We start from the raw sequence: 18,220 nt of genomic DNA, 5'->3' as shown, positions 1-18,220 counted from the left end.
CCAAAACAGTATAGTACTGCTAGAACAACAGACACACAGACCGTTGCAATGGATTAGAGAACCAAGAAATAAAGTCACACAGCTACAACCAACTGATCTACAAAACTGACAAAAATAAGCAACGGCAAAAAGATTCCTTATTGAATAAATGCTGCCAGAATAACTTGATAACCATATGCAGAAGAAAAAAGTGGACCTCTATCTATCATAATATATAAAAATTAACTCAAAATATATTAAAGATTTAATGTAAGGCCTCAAACTATAAAAATCTTAGAAGAAAACATAGGAAATACCATTGTGGTTATCAGCCTTGGCAAATAATGTATGACTAAGTCCTCAAAAGCAATTGCAACAAAAGCAAAAATTGACAAGTAGAACCAAAGTAAAACAAACAGCTTCTGCACAGCAAAAGAAACTATCAGTAAATAACCTACAGAATAAGAGAAAATATTTGCAAACTATGCATCTAAACTAAGGATTAATATAGAGAATCTATAAGGAAATTATGCAAATCAACAAGAAAAAAATAACCTCATTAGAAAGTGGACAAAGGACATGAACAGATATTATTATTATTATTTTTTTTGAGACAGAGTCTCACTCTGTCGCCAAGGCTGGAGTTCAATGGCATAATCACAGCTCACTGCAGCCTCAACTTCCTGGGCTCAAGTGATCCTCCCACCTCAGGCTCCCAAGTAGCTGGCACTACAGGCGTATGCCACCACACCTGGCTAGTTTTTTTTTTTTTTTTTTTTTTTTTAAGAGATGGGGTTTTCCATGTTGTCCATGCTGTTCTCAAACTCCTGGACTCAAGTCACCTGACTGCCTTGGCCTCCCAAAGTGCTGGGATTACACACATGCACCACAGTGCTTGGCCTACAAACAGATACTTCTCAAAATAAGATATACAAGCATTCAATAAACATGAAAAAATGCTCAATGAAAACCACAATGCAAATGAAAACCACAATGAGACACTATCTCACACCAATCATAATTGCTTTTATTAAAAAGCCAGAAAATAACAGATGTTGATAAGGCTGCAGAGAAAAGGGAATCCTTATACACTGTTGGTTGCAATCTAAATTAGTTCGGCCAGTGTAGAAAGCAGTTTGATGATTTCTCAAAAAACTAAAAATAGAACTACCATTTGACCTGGCAATCCCATTAATGGGTATATACCCAAAGGAAAATACATCATTCAACCAAAAAGAGAGGTGCACTTGTATGTTCACTGGAACACTTCACAATAATAAAGACATGGAATCAACCTAAGTGCCCATCAGTGGAGGACAGGATAGAGAAAATATGGTACATATACATCATGGAATAGAATAAAATCATGTCCTTACAGAAACACAAATGCCATTGGAGGTCATTATTTTAACTGAATTAATGCAGAAACAGAAAACCAAATATTAAATATTATCACTTATAAGTGGTAGTTAAATTTTGGGTGCACATGGACATAGACATGGGGACAAGAGATACCAGGGACTCCAAATGGAGGGAAGAAGGCAGGGTTCCTATTGGATACTATGTGCACTGTCTCCATGACAGGACCAACAGAAACCCAAACCTCAGCATCACACAACATGCCCTTGTAACAAACCTGCACATGTACCCCCCATATCCCAACTGAAGATGGAAATTAAAAATTTTTTGAGAAGACGGGACGGATTTTTGCAAAGGACTATATCTTTGCCTTGTAGCTTTATTGCCTTGAGTTCAGAGAATATGCCCTGATGGTTTCAACCACTTTTTAATTCCATTCTATTCTATTATTTGTGCTCAAATGCACTTGGAAACAATGTACGCTTTATTCATAGGGGACAAATTTCTATATGTCAATTAAATGAAGCTTGTTAATTTTATATCCAAATCTTCCTCTAGAATTTATTATGCTCCTGTATTTTACATATGGTTTCTTACTATACCATTATGTTTCACAGCCAAATTATTAATAAACATTTAAACCATGTTTAAAGTGTTCTCATTTCTGTAACTGCTACAGTTTTTTAAAACGATCATCTATTCTTCCAAAACGAAAACCATGACACATGGTTCATTTTGCTTGAGTATGTCACTAAGGGCTTCTAAAAACTTCCAGTGGGTTTCGCAGGTAGTTAAAATAATATTCATACACCATGGAATACTATGCAGCCACAAAAATGGATGAGTTCATGTCCTGTTCAGGGACATGGATGAAGCTGGAAATCACCATTCTAAGCAAACTATCTCAAGGACAGAAAGCCAAACACTGCATGTTCTCACTCATAAGTGGGAGTTGAACAAGGAGAACACATGGACACAGGGTGGGGAACATCACACACCAGGGCCTGTTGGGAGGTGGGGGGCTGGGGGAGGGATAGCAGGAGAAATACCTAATGTAAATGACAAGTTGATGGGTGCAGCAAACCAACATGGCACATGTATATCTAGGTAACAAACCTGCACGTTGTACACATGTACCCTAGAACTTAAAGTATAATAAAAAATATTTATTGTGCTCTAATTCTTAACAGAAAGTTGACTGGGCATAGAGTTTAGGTTAAAAGTATTTTATTTTAGAATCATTTTACATCACAAAGTCTTCTTGTATTTCATGTTTCAGTTGAAATGTTTGATGCCATTCTTATGTAGGTTTTTTTTTCCTCTCAAGCAGGTTTAAGAATGTCTTTTCATACTTTTACTTTGTACTTGTACCTTCTGAAATTTCTCCAAAAGTTATTTTGATATCTTGTTTCACTGATCTCACTTGGTCCTTAATGATAGATGTTAATTAGAAATCTTTCTTCTTGCTTTGGTCTCCTTTTATTCAGTGATCGGTTGATTTTTTTTTTTTAATTTTGTACTTTCTCTTTTGTGATGTTGGTTTACCTCAGATTGTAGGACATTCAGAATGTCCTACAATATAAATTAATTGTCTGCATTTATAACCGAATGGTTAAACCAAAAAGTCTTCTATTGCTTATTCCTTTTGTAGTTAATCTACTCTCATTTTATGGGGGAGTTCTCAAGAGACAATGAGGGTAGTAGCATCTTATGTTTTTCACCTTACATATTTAACTGGAAGTCCTGGTGAATTATTCTTTAATACTACTTGTATATTTATATCACCAAAATTATTAAATATTGGCTTTACAAAAGGTCATGCAAGGTAGGCAAGGAGTAAGGTCACACAGGGTAGGTAAGGAATTAACAGATTTTTGATTCCCCAGTCTCCTCAATATTTTTTTAGTAGCACTGTGTCAAGGGTCCCCAAGACCATCCTCAGGTTCAATAATTCACTAGAAGGACTCACAGGATCCAGAAAAGCTGTTATATTCAGAGTTACAGTTTTCTGGAGTGGCCCAAGGTCTGTTATATAAAGAACTCTCAGGCAGAATATCCTAAGGGTTTACAGATTATCTCTCTGGAACCAGTAAAAAGATGGTACTTTCTTTAGAATGTGCAGGTTCAAGCACACCAAGCCTAGTGACTTAACCCTTTATTAAACAACTACACAATGTCCTCACTTCGATTTCTTTTTCACACATATTTTCCTGGACTGTGAAGGGGAAAAGCGGTTGTGGTCCATATGCTTGTGTACCCAACCATCACACATTTTCATCCAGAGACCAAAGTTGATGTCATGAAAAACATTCTGGAAGGAGGTTAGTTAACATCAGGGCTGGCAAAGATGTTAGATCAGATGAGGAATAATCATAATGCAATTAAACTCAAAATCTATAATGAAGAGATAACTAGAATGTTTCCATATGTTTGAAAATACTTCTAAATAAACCACGGCTCAAAATAAATGACGGAATGAAAAACAGAAATACATCGAACTCAATGATAATAAAATAAATTTCAAAACATTTAAAATGCTAAAAAATTATATTGAGAAATATTTTTAGCTTTAAATGCATAAAATAGACCAAAATAAGGCCAATTATCAGTGATCAAAGCATTTATCTAAAAAACTAGAAAATAACAACAAATTAAGTAGAATGAAACAAATAAATGTAAGAACAGAAAAAAATGAATAGAAAATAAGTATATTTAGGGAAGATTAACCAGCCAAAAGTTAGCTTTTGAAAGGCAAATAAAAATAGCCCTCTTTCAAGACAGAGAAAAAGGAAAGGGACAGGAGAGAGAGAGAAAAAAAAGGCACAAATAACCATGTCATAGTTGAAAATACAACACCACTTCACATCCTAAAGGTATTGAAAGATAAAAGAATTTTATAAAAAACTTTATACCCATAGATTTTAAAATTTGGATAAAATGGACTAGTTCTTCAAAACACAAAACTCATAAAATAGATAAGAAATACTGACTCTGAATGTCTATGTCTCATTAAAGAAGTGGAATCTGTAACTAAAAACCTTACCATAAAGAAAATTTCAGGTGCAGTTGGGTTCAAAGGTGAACTCTATTAAACATTTAGGGAAGAAGTAAATTCAATATACGCAAATATTTCAGAAAATATACAAAGAGGGAATATTCCCCAATTCATGGTTTGTAGACATAATATTTCGGGTATTAAAAGCTGAAAAAGCCATTACAAGAAAGGCAAAATTATAGTTCAATCTCAGTTATGAATTGAGATTAAAAAAATTAAACAATGTAAAACTGAATCCAGAAAAATACAATATATTACAAATGTTTTCAAGTTTACATGGTTTATTAAACATATGAAATTTAAACAACTTAATTGCCCATAAGAGAATAAAGAGATAAATTATGTGATGATCTAAATAAATGTAGAAAATGTGATGAAATCAGGCATCCAAACCAGATATGGAAAGGGAATTTTCTTAAAGAGAGCATCTGAAAACAAGACTACAGCAATGGTGTATTTAATAGTGAAATGTTGAAAGCTTTTAAATTAATGTTAGGAATAAGATACATCACCACTTCTATTAAACATTGTATTTGAGGTCCTAGATAGTGAAATAAGGTATGAAAAAGAAAGAAAAGGTACAAAGTTCTGGCATAAAGAATTCATTCTGTCATTATTCTTAGATGACATGATGCGTAAAATAAATTCCTACAATTACAGATAAATTATTAAAATTTGTAAGCATGTTTATTGATGATGATTAATAGAGTGGATACAAGCTTAGTAAACAAAAATAAATTGCCTTTTTATATACCAGAAAAAAACAGGTTAAACAAATAAAAATAGAAAAAAACCTCACACCTGCCTTAAAAACATTAAATATCTGGTAATACACTTACCAAAAACATCCAATATTTTTCTGCAGAAAAAGATAAAAATATTATTGAGCAAAGTTAAGGAAAGTCTAAGTAAATACAGCAATACTCCATGCTTATGAGTTGGAAGACTCAATATTGTGAAGATATTCCCCAGACTTATCTACAGGCTAAATATAATTACAGTCAGATTCCAACTTGACAGACTGATTCTAAATTTTATTTGGACATGGAAAGTGCCAAGAATAACCAAAATTCTTTTGATAAAAAGCAAAGTAGAAACATTTACTCTCCTGGATAGGAATAAGAATGCGACTGAACTAGCGTCCAGGATGGACTGCACTAGGGTAGCATTTGTGCAGGGTAAATAAACCAGTGGAGCTGCACAGAGAGCCCAGAAACTGACTCATGCATATAGATAGTTGCCTGATGTGTTGATTTTTTTACACTTTTCTTTTTAGGTTCAAGGGTACATGTGCAGGTTTGTTATACAGGTAAATTGTGTATCACGGGGGTTTGCCATACAGATTATCTTGTCACCCAGGTAATACGCATAGCACTCTATAGGTAGTTTTTCAATCTGATTCTTTTCACTTGCCTTCCTACACCACTGCCAGGCATGCTCTTTGTCCTAACATGTTGTCCTCTATAGAAAGAAATGAAACCTGACGTATTCACGAAGAGACTTAAATGTCTGATAGAGTTTGGAATGAATTGGCAATAGGCTGCATGGACACACACACACACACACACACACACACACACACAGAGCAAATAAAAACAATATAATTCATTCCTTTATTCTTCATTCAACAAACATTTATAGAAAGCAATTATTTATACCAGAGTACCTGGTACTCTGGGTTCTGGGAATCTGACAGAGAACCAAACAGGCAAAAATTATTTACTCTCATGGAGCTTATATTTCTTGTGTGTGAAGACAGACAATGAGCAAAATAAATTATACACACATGCACACATATACACACATATACAGAAGTACACATATAATATACATATGGAATGCAATGGGAAGAAATAAGCAGGAAAGGGAGTTAAGTAGTGGAGAGTTAAATAATATGTTAAACAGGGTGGTCAGGGAAGGCATTATGAGAGGGTGACTTTTGAATAAGGACCTGGAGAAATGAGGTAAGGAAGCAAGCCACGCAGCTAATTGGGGAAATTTCCAAACAGAGGAGCGAGCACAGATGCCCCATGGTGAGAGAGTAGCCTTCTGTGTTTGAGGAAGGGCAAGGCAGGTGTAGCTGGAGTATAGTGAAAAACAAAGAGACTGAAAATGATGAGGTCAGAGAGGCTGTGGTGGACCAGATCATGTAAACTATGAAAGGATTTTTGCTTGTACACTGAGTGGGAATGGAATTCATTACAAAAACTGAAGTAGAAAAGTAGCACAATGTAGCTCATGTAGCACACATACCACTATTACAGGATAGCCCACAGCAGTGTTAAGAATAGTCTGGGGAGATCAGGGTCATCAGTTAGAAGGTTACTTCAATGAACCTGGTGAGAAGTGACATGGCTTGTTCCAAAGAAAGCAGTGCAGGTGGTGAGAGGTCATCACATTTTGAAGATAAAGCAACAGGATTTTCTAATGGATGAAGTGATAGAGAAGATCAAGGACAATTTCAGAATTTTTTGCCTGAGCAAGTAGAGAGATTGAATTGCCATTAACACCCACTTCCAAGTGGAGGGGGAGAAATCACCGGACTATGGGAGAGATCAAGAACTCAGTTTTGCATACATTAAATGTGAGAGGCCTATTAGACATCCAAATGCGGATGTCCAGTAGCCAATTAGATATAAGAGAGTGGAGATCAGGGAAAGATTCAGGTTAGAGTTACAAATTACCAACTCTTGGGAGGAAAAAAGAATGAAACCACAGGGACATACATGGTTCAGCTATATTTATGTTTACGTAACAATAATGATATAAACATGTATAATTATCGCCACAAAAGTATAACCATTTTGAGAAAATGGGAGAGGGAAGTAAGGTGTGAGGGTGTGTGTGTGTGTGCGTGTGTGTGTGGCTAGTGAATTTAAGAGCTAAATCTTCATCTTCCATAATAAAATTTAATAGAAATATATATATATATATGTATTTTTTGGAGATGGCGTCTCGCTCTGTCGCCTAGGCTGGAGTGCAGTGGCGTGATCTCGGCTCACTGCAAGCTCCACCTCTCGGGTTCACACCATTCTCCTGCCTCAGCCTCCCCAGCAGCTGGGACTACAGGCTCACTCTGCCACGCCCAGCTAATTTTTGTATTTTTACTAGAGACGGGGTTTCACCTTGTTAGCCAGGATGGTCTCGACTTCCTGACCTTGTGATCCGCCCACTCGGCCTCCCAAAGTGCTGGGATTACAGGTGTGAGCCATCGCGCCTGGCCAGAAATACAAAATTAAAAATCAAGTCAAATCTAACATTTTATATAAAATATGAAAGCATATTTAAAATGAAACAAAGTAGCTGAAAGTATTTCTGAAGACAGGGAATTGAGGTTAGGTGTCTAAACCTAAAGATGATTTCATTTGTATTTAAAAATCTACTCATCTGACAAAGGGCTAATATCCAGAACCTACAAAGAACTCAAACAAATTTACAAGAAAAAAACAAACAACCCCATCAAAAAGTGGGCAAAGGATATGAACAGACAGTTCTCAAAAGAAGATATTCATACAGCCAACAGACACATGAAAAAATGCTCATCATCACTGGCCATCAGAGAAATGCAAATCAAAACCACAATGAGATACCATCTCACACCAGTTAGAATGGCAATCATTAAAAAGTCAGGAAACAACAGATGCTGGAGAGGATGTAGAGAAATAGGAACACTTTTCCACTGTTGGTGGGATTGTAAACTAGTTCAACCATTATGGAAAACAGTATGGCGATTCTTCAAGGATCTAGAACTAGAAGTACCATATGACCCAGCCATCCCATTACTGGGTATATACCCAAAGGATTATAAATCATGCTGCTACAAAGACACATGCACACGTATGTTTATTGTGGCACTATTCACAATAGCAAAGACTTGGAATCAACCCAAATGTCCATCAGTGACAGACTGGATTAAGAAAATGTGGCACATATACACCATGGAATACTATGCAGCCATAAAAAAGGATGAGTTTGTGTCCTTTGTAGGGACATAGATGCAGCTGGAAACCATCATTCTCAGCAAACTATCACAAGAACAGAAAACCAAACACTGCATGTTCTCACTCATAGGTGGGAATTGAACAATGAGATCACTTGGACTCGGGAAGGGGAACATCACACACCGGGGCCTATCACGGGGAGGGTGGAGGGATTGCATTGGGAGTTATACCTGATGTAAATGACGAGTTGATGGGTGCTGATGAGTTGATGGGTGCAGTACACCAACATGGCACAGGTATACATATGTAACAAACCTGCACGTTATCCACATGTACCCTAGAATTTAAAGTATAATTTAAAAAAATAAAAATAAATAAAAACTCCTGCAGCCTAGACATATAGTGCAAGGGACTGAAGCTGAGTTCAAGTCTTGACTCCTCATTTAATCATTCTGCAACATCAAATAAACTATGTTATTTCTCAGTTTCTCAATTTTCTGTTCGCATTCTCCTCCTTTGGAAAAGGAAACTAACATCTACAGCATAAGGTTGATAAAAAGGTTAAATGAGAAAATGGCTTTATGCAGTAAATACTGAATATGATGTAGCTGCTATTAGATTTGATTACACATTTGTCACTCTCACCAGTCTGGGTTCTCTTCAAGGGGAAGGCCCACTTACCCACTTCTCCCCAGTGACTGCCACTTAGGAGTGGCTCAGTCCCTATTTCTTTCACTAATGAATAGATACACAAATGAAGGAAAGTTTCAAGGGTCCTTGGATATGTGTTGTACCCTCAGTAGCCCAGCTTCCTGGGGTCTTTGGATCAAATGTCCAGTGAGCCACCAGGCTCTGGGGACATCTGGTTTCCCTTCCGTCCTTCCCTGCCACCATATTCCCCAGCACTACTGGCTTACTGAGAAATCCTGTACTTACAGAGCATCTTTCTAAAGCAAAAACCATTGTGAGAGACAACAGCAAGAAACCATTTATTTAGCAAGGGGAGAGGAAATATTAATTGTAACATTTCTCTCAAATGTCCTTAATCTTCACCTGTAATAATCACACTGATGGTCCAAACTGGGTCCACCTATAACATGGATGACGTTAATAATCTGATCATCCTATTTTCTCAGAAATGCCAACTCTATTCCTGATATTTTCCCAGACATGACAAGATTGGCAAAAAGTCCTTCTTAAGCGATGGATCCTACTAATAATTAGCAAGAACTGTTAAAGTAACTGTTGACTGCACTTTATTTATAGATATTAACATGATTAATTGAATTGGAAGTGTGCCTGGAGGATGACACTTTCTGAGCTGGTGCTGGGGCTCGGGCGAACTCTGCAGCCTCACAGGACCATGGGAGGGGTCTGGGATCAGCCCACTCCTTTTCTCTTTCTGAACTGCTCCGTCAAATACCTCTAGGTCTAATTCCCTAGGACTAGCCCCAATTTGAAAAGAATTTTCTTTGGCCAGTGACATGTTCAGCTAGGAATGGACAAGATAACATCATCACATTATTTGCAAAGCTCCTTATGGTCAACGAAAAGCATTCACATCGCCATCTTATCTGAACTTCTCCAGTTCCCTGGTTTAAAATATCATTTATATATGAATGACTCCAACATTTACATCTCTTCCATGCACCATAGACTCATATATACAAGTGTTTTCTTATTTAATGATCTAATAAGCATCTCAACATTAATATTTTGAAAATGGAACTGATTTTTCCTCCCTTGCTCACAACCTTCCTACCCAAGTTGCCTGAAGGCAAGATGAATCTCAGTTTGGAAAAAAAAAAAAATTCCTCTCAGTGGCTAAAGCTAAAAATCTGGTAGTCACCATAACTCTATTCCCCCTCTTCTCTCACCTTCCCACATCTGCAAGTCATGACATTTATCCTTCCAAAAATATCTAGAATCTGTCCAATTTTCTCCTTTTCCATAATGCTACCCTATCTCAAGATACCACCTTCTCTCTCACATGTGCTACTGCAGAACAATGAAGGCAAAAGGAGAAGTGAGTCCACTGGCCAGGATGGCTGGTATGACAAGCTAATATCATAGGATCCTATGTTATACATGAGCTGCACAGCACAGAAGGGAGCCTCAGCTGCTTGTTTACATATCCTCATGCCTACACTGCAACATGACTCTGAGTCTGGGCTTCCCAGTCTGGGCTGACGCACTGACACACAGGTGAGTGCTCAGAAAAGGCTTGCTTCTGCTTGTGGAGATGATAAGATATTATAGTTCCTTCCTTTCTCACATGATTGGGATTCCCCTCCTCCAAAGGCTTCTAGAGTACCAGCGGCTGGAGGGCTCCTATCTCATCTTCACCACATAGGCAACTGCTTGTATCCTAGAGCTGCAGTGGCAGATGGGATTGACAATAAAAATAACACAAAGAAAAGTTTAATAACAATAAGAGTAATAATTGCTCAATCTCAGTAACCTCTTTGTCTTCCTGTAGAAAAAGAGACAGCTCTAGCTTGTCTTGAATGACATGATGTCCAGTTTTGCACTGCTGGGATTTGAGTCTTTCACATTTCAAAACACACCCCAGTCAGGGAAAGTGTGGTACATTTGGCAGACACTCTCTTCTGTGACACACTTAGCCAACAATATCTCACTGAGGGTTTACCAAGTACTCTGCTTTTCTCAGTACTAAAGGCAACTGGCTTCTTTCTGCTCCATAGGGTCCCACTGTCTAGGATGACAGGGCAGAGCTTCACCACAGGGCAGTGGCCAAGGACCCTAACTGGCAGAGAGGGAAACCATATAGGTAAATGTAAAGAGCTCGGTCCTTTTCCTGGAAAAGTAAACTCGGTGCTTACTGAGGCATGTTGTCAGGATTTATTAAAAAGTATGATTTCGGAACCCCTAAAAATCATTGAGTCCCAATAGATTGATTAAAAGCAGATGATACCAGACCAATATCACTTCCTTTTTTCTGACTTGGGCTATTGGACTCACATATTAGAGAGCTGTTGTAGGCAGAGTAAATGTGGACCTTGACAGAGCTTACCAGATGCTGTGTCAAGGGGATGGTCAGGGAAGACCTCGAAGATCTAAGAGGAGACCTGAAGGAAGTGAGGTAGCAGGCCATGTGAATATCTAGGGGGAAGTGGTTCAGGCAGGGAAAATGACCCTGAGCAACAGCATGGAGGCTAGTGTGGCTGGAGTGGAGAAACCCCATCGTCTCAGCCCCAAAACTCCTTAAGCTGATAAGCAACTTCAGCAAAGTCTCAGGATACAAAATCAATGTGCAAATATCACAAACATTCCTATACACCAATAATAGAAAAACAGAGAGCCAAATCATGAGTGAACACCCATTCACAATTACTACAAAGAGAATAAAATACCTAGGAATCCAACTAACAAAGGATGTGAAGGACCTCTTCAAGGAGAACTACAAACCACTGCTCAAGGAAGTAAGAGAGGACACAAACGAATTCCATGCTCATTGATATGAAGAATCAATATTGTGAAAATGGCCATACTGTCCAAAGTAATTTATAGATTCAATGCTATTACCATCAAGCTACCATTGACTTTCTGCAGAGAATTGGAAAAATGACTTTAAATTTCATATGGCACTAAAAAAGAGCCCATATAGCCAAGACAATCCTAACAAAAAGAACAAAGCTGGAGGCATCACACTACCTGATTTCAAACTACACTACAAGGCTACAGTAACCAAAACTGCATGGTATTGGTACCAAAACAGATACATAGACCAATGGAACAGAACAGAGGTCTCAAAAATAACACCACACATCTACAACCATCTGATCTTTGACAAATCTGACAAAAGCCAAGCAATGGGGAAACGAGTCCCTATTTAATAAATGGTGTTGGCAAAACTGGCTAGCCATATGCAGAAAACAGACTGGACCCCTTCCTTACACCTTATACAAAAATTAACTCAAGATGGATTAAAGACTTAAAAGTAAGACCTAAAACCATAAAAACCCTAGAAGAAAACCTAGGCAATAATTCGGGACATAGACATGGGCAAAGACTTCATGACTAAAACACCAAAAGCAACATAAGCTAAACTTGACAAATCTAATCTAATTAAACTAAAGAGATTCTGCATAGCAAAAGAAACTATCATCAGAGCAAACAGGTAATCTACAGAATGGGAGAAAATTTTTTGCAATCTATCCATCCGACCAAGGGCTAACATCCAGAATCTACAAGGAACTCAAACAAATTTACAAGAAAAACAACAACAACAACAACAACAAAAACCATCAAAAAGTGGGTGAAGGATATGAACAGACACTTCTCAAAAGAAGACATTTATGTGGCCAACAAACATACGAAATAAAGCTCATCATCATTGGTCATTAGAGAAACGAAAATCAAAACCACGATGAGGTACCATCTCATGCCAGTTAGAATGGCGGATCATTAGAAAGCCAGGAAGCAACAGATGCTGGAGAGGATGTGGAGAAATAGGAATGCTTTTTCACTGTTGGTGGAATGTAAATTAGTTCAACCATTGTGGAAGACAGTGTGGCAATTCCTCAAGGATCTAGAACCAGAAATACCATTTGATCCCACAATCCCATTACTGGGTATATAACCAATGGATTATAAATTGTTCTACTAGAAAGACACATGCACACGTATGTTTGTTGCAGCACTATTCACAATAGCAAAGACTTGGAAACAACCCAAATGTCCATCAATGATAGACTGAATAAAGAAAATGTGGCACATATATACCATGGAATACTACATATTCATAAAGAAGAATGACTTCATGTCCTTTGCAGGGACAGGGATGAAACTGGAAACGATCATTCTCAGCAAACTAACACAGGAACAGAAAACCAAACACTGCATGTTCTCACTCATAATTGGGAGTTGAACAATGAGAACACATGGACACAGGGAGGGTAATATCACACACCAGGACCTGTCAGGGGATGAAGGCAAGGGGAGGTCAAATACCTAATGCATGTGGGGCTTAAAACCTAGATGATGGGTTGATAGGTGCAGCAAACCACCATGGCACATGTATACCTAAGTAACAGACCTGCACATTCTGCACATGTATCCCAGAAGTTAAAGAACAACAACAACAACAACCCCTTTATCCAAATGTCAGATCTGACTATTAAAAAGCAGTTTAGTGATATATAAAGTTTAAATGTACAGACTGACAAAAACTAAAAATATGAGTATGTGTTATATGCTAATATTGGTAGTTTAGGAAATGTCAGTTTATTCAGATGGATTGAGATAACTTAGTATTTGGGAAAAATTAGTTAAAATCATTAGCTTATACTTTTACCAAATTAATTCCAAATGGATTCAAGTTTTAAAGCAGATATCACAATCTAGATTGTGGCCTCTGGAGTCAGACTACTTAGGTTAGATTGCAGGGTCTGCCACTCACTATGTGCTAAGTCACTTAAACATTTGTGTTTCAGTTTCTTCTTTTGTAAAATGAGTTATAACAGTATGTGCCTGATAGGATTTTGTGATGATTAAAGGATATCATATACAAAGCTCTTAGAAGGTCCTGGCAAATGGTTAGTGTTAACTTAGTAAATGTTAGTTCTTAATGTTGTTGTTATTGTTAAAATAAGCAGGTTTTATAATCTCAGGAATGAGGGTGTGGGTTGGAGGAGCATTCTAAGCCTAAATCCAAAGGCAGAAATTCCAACGGAAAGCAAATTGTATCTGAATGAATAAACACAGCAATATCAAAAAGCAAACAAAACCTGACACTTTTAATTTCAAAGAGATCTTAAAAATTACTAAGAAAAAGCATAAACCCCAATACAAAAATGAGTAAAAAAGAAGCAGGCAAGTCACAAAAGAAGAAAAGGAAATGGCTTAAATAAACTTACAAAAAGATGTTTAACTGCATCAATGTTACAATAAACACAAATCATGTCAAAATGACCATACTATATTTTGTCTATTACATTAGCAAGCAATGAAATTATGATAACAGAAAAAAATCTGGGAGATCTACACTAAATAAAAGGGGAACTATAACAACTAATGCAAAAATGAAAGCAGCTAAAGATGCTGCTTTTTAAGAAAGCTAAAGATGGTCTCCTGGGAAGAAGGATAATGATAAGAGGGCATTTGTTGTCTTCTTTATACCTTCGTATACACCAGAGCACAGAATATCCACAAGAATCAGGTATAATATCTATAAGTCATAAGTTTACTGTGTGTATATTTAGTCACAAAAATTTACAATATATTAAAGCTAATTCAATAATAATAATGAATGTTTATGAGGGAGAATTGAATCTGGCACTTGAACACAATTTGTGGAACTATAAAATAGTAAACCTAGACCAGTTGTATCAATATATGATCAAAAGCTATAAAATATGTATAACATTTGTCCCCAAATTTCTATTGCTAGGACTTGAGGAAATAATTGGACAATGTAAAAAATACATATATGCGGATTTACATCACAGCATAAAGCCAAAAACTGTAGCAACTCAATTATTAATCACCAGAGGATTGCTTAAAATATGTAATAGTAATAAACATGAAATGGAATAATAATAACCAGGAGGATTATGACTTAAAATGAAGATGTGGATGTCTATTAATTAATATGGATGTCTATAATAGATGTGGATGTCCATTAATTAATGTGGATGTCTATTAATTAACTCTATTAAGAGTTTTATTAAGAGAAAAACATCAGATTACAAAGAAGTATGCATAGATTGACCTCAGGTTTATTGAAAACAAGTGTGCATATTTATGTTTATGTCTAAGTATTGAAAAAAATCCTAAAATACCTACGCCAACATATTAGCAGATTGTTAGATTAAGACTGCATAGGTAGAAAGCGGCCAGGACCTGGGAATTCGGGAGGTTAGAATAATAGTCTGTATGAGAGAGTGATCCATTTGCAGAAGAAGGCCCAAAATCCAGGTATGTCAGAGCTTAGAGAAACTGCTAGCCATAGAGAGACCAAGATAAGGTATCAACATGTCCTCATGGCTGAGCAGCAAGGAATCATGGGAGCCAGGATTGGAGAGTCATATGGTCAGATAGGAGCACCTGGAGAACAGCTGGGCCACCATCACATTTCAGTACCTTGAAGGGTAAGTAACCAAAGCAAGTAGGACTTTCTTCAAGGGCAATTACAAGGCTATAGGGTACATCAGCAGAACAGGGGTCAGAGATCAGTATCAGTGTCCCAAATTAGAGGCCCAAGAGCCACCAGTGTGGCATAGTACTGACTTTACAGATTGTGGCTAGAGCTGGATCGGAAGGGAGAAGCCTGATATATATCAACAGTAAATACTACCCAATCCTGCTCACATATTTCACAATTTTAAGTCATTTTGGTAACTAAAACAATAACTACAGCAACTAGAAAAAGCAAAATTAAAACAGGTATGAAATCCCCTGAAAATGCCAGTAAAGAGAAAAAATGAGAACCAGAGGCCAGTGAAAACTATTAGTAAAAATACTCTGAGAAGGAAGTTTAATTAACTAATTCATTCATTTATTTTTTAAAAAATTGTCACCTATACAATGTCAGGCATGGCAGGAGGTGTTAGGCTTTGCGATGAGCAAAGACAAACAAAACAGTCCCCTGACCTTGCAGAATTCCAATTCAGTTTGCTCAGAAGTCCACATAAAATACCAACTACAGTTAAACCAACGAAATGCACATGATATCAGAACCTGATGTACTCTAAAGTCTAAAAAATAGTTTTAGACTTGAAAAGACAGAAAAGAAGACATTTAAGGTTTTCTTCCTTTCAGCTGAGAAAATACCAAAAAAGTGCTCTCCTCTATAAACTGGGAGGGGAATACATCTTTTATTCCGTCTTGGATTTTTTTAGATTGGAGCATTTATTTTCCCAATGAATCATTTGTTCCCATTTTCCCACCCCATATTGAGGATTTCTAAATAATTTCATCAGGATTTTTTTTCACAGTCATGAAGACAAAAATGCTTACACTTCATTATCAGAGCTTTCCATTTCATAAGCCTTGTAGTCAATGGAGTGTTTCACTGTGCAAGGAAGTGAAGGCAGAATACGTGTGGGGTGGGCCTGGGAGGAGGGATCTGGAAGCCTGAAAATCACACTCACTCAGACACATCAGGGCACAAATTGAGACCCCTAGCAATCCATAAAACCTGTCTGGGAGGCAAGTCTTAACTGTCTGAAAAAAGGTTCAGTTTAGGACAGATTCTTTTTCTTTCCTTTTTCCCTCTAGCATTTGCTCCCTCATCCATCTGTCACAGCTGCAGAGCTCCCCAGCCATGAAGGAATCTGACCCCAAATTCTATTTTAGTTCTAGTGATGCTTTGCATTTATCAGAAATAAATGCAACCACTGAAGACAACTAATTCTGCTCAGGCAGGTTAGAGTTTTCAACTGGGTCACAAAACGATCTTAAATATCCACATGAACTGTAATAAGGCCAATGAAGAGACAGCAGAGAATTTCCAACTAGCCAGTGAAAAACTGGAGGAGATAATTTGTCTTTGTCATACTCTTTTAATTTTTCAAATTAGTGTCAGTTTTAAAGTCAAACAAATCTGGGGTTCAGTCCCAGCTCTGCCATCTGCATGGCATACACCCCAGCTATATGAATTGGGGTAAGTTATTTAACATTTGTTTCTTTATCTGTAGAATGAGAATAATCATATCTATTGGATTTTTTTTGGTGGGCATTAGAAATAATATGTCCCTAATACTAGAAATTTAACAAAATGTAGTTATGTATTGATTGACCAGGCCTACATTTCTTCTCAAAGCTCTGACCTTTATTCATTATCAGAAAATGACTTTGCTTCTGACTTCATGTAGAAAACAAAAATCATTAGACAGAAACTGCCTTAACTCACTGCCAATGTCACTACAAAGAGGTTTGCGTCTTTATCCTTCTTCCAATGTTGGCAGATTCTTCTTTGCGTCTTTATGCTTCTTCCAATGTTGCTTCTCATCCTATCAAGTAGGATGAATACCCCACCCCACTGAGCTTTCTCAGAAACTCAGTGGATTATCTTTGTTGTCCTCATTCTTCAGCCTTTTCTTTCCCATTGGATTCTCTATTAATATTTAAATATATACTCTATATTTTTAAATAAACCTCTTCCTTGAAAGCATGGCCCTCTCCCAGCTATTGCTTGTCATTTTCTTATCTTATCCGGCTAAATTTATCTAAAAGCCTGTTTAAAAGAAATAACTCTAATTCCATATCTTTCACTTGTTCCTCAGCTCACTTCTATCTGGCACAGGCACCTAGGGCTCTACCTAAATTGTTGTCACCAATGTGCCCCTATGTTGCGGAACAGACATCTCTCTATTCTCATCTTGACTTCTCAGTGGTATCTGTTATAAATGATCACTCCCTCCTTGGGAAAACACTCATTTCTCCTGGATTCCATGATATTAGATTCTCTTGCCTCTCATTTTTGACTTTATCTTTTCAATTTCCTTTGGGGAAGCTTCTACTTCATTGGACCTTTAAATGTAAGAAGTTTTCATGGCTTGGGACCAGGCACAGATTTCTCTTCACTTTAGATCACCTAAAATGATCCTTTCCCAAGCCTTAAATATGTTCAATGTAAAGACTTATCTTTAAGTTTCAAGCCCATTTATCTAACAGCCTATACAGCATCACCCTTTGGATGGTGTACAGATACCTTACATTCACTATGCACAATTGCACATGAATCATGAATTAATTATGTCCTACTCTAAATATGTTTCCTTGCTCGTATTCTACATTTCAGTAATAGTATTGCCATTTATCTAGATGCTAATGTCAGAAATCAGAGCAACATCATTTTCCTTTCGTAAGATCTTGGTATTAAAAGTGCTCAATTTAATTGGACAATGTGGGTAAGTTGAGG

General features: G+C 37.1%; 1 protein-coding gene across 2 annotated transcripts in view; it reads right to left on the bottom strand.

Moving 5' to 3' along the window:
- SYT9 (synaptotagmin 9) overlaps positions 1-18,220 on the bottom strand; it is a 238,083-nt gene that overhangs the window by 94,212 nt on the left and 125,651 nt on the right. The window lies entirely within an intron of this gene.

This window comes from Papio anubis, chromosome 12 (assembly GCF_008728515.1).
Source record: "Papio anubis isolate 15944 chromosome 12, Panubis1.0, whole genome shotgun sequence".
Classification (NCBI taxonomy): Eukaryota; Metazoa; Chordata; class Mammalia; order Primates; family Cercopithecidae; genus Papio; species Papio anubis.
This window is presented reverse-complemented; position numbering and strand designations above follow the sequence as displayed.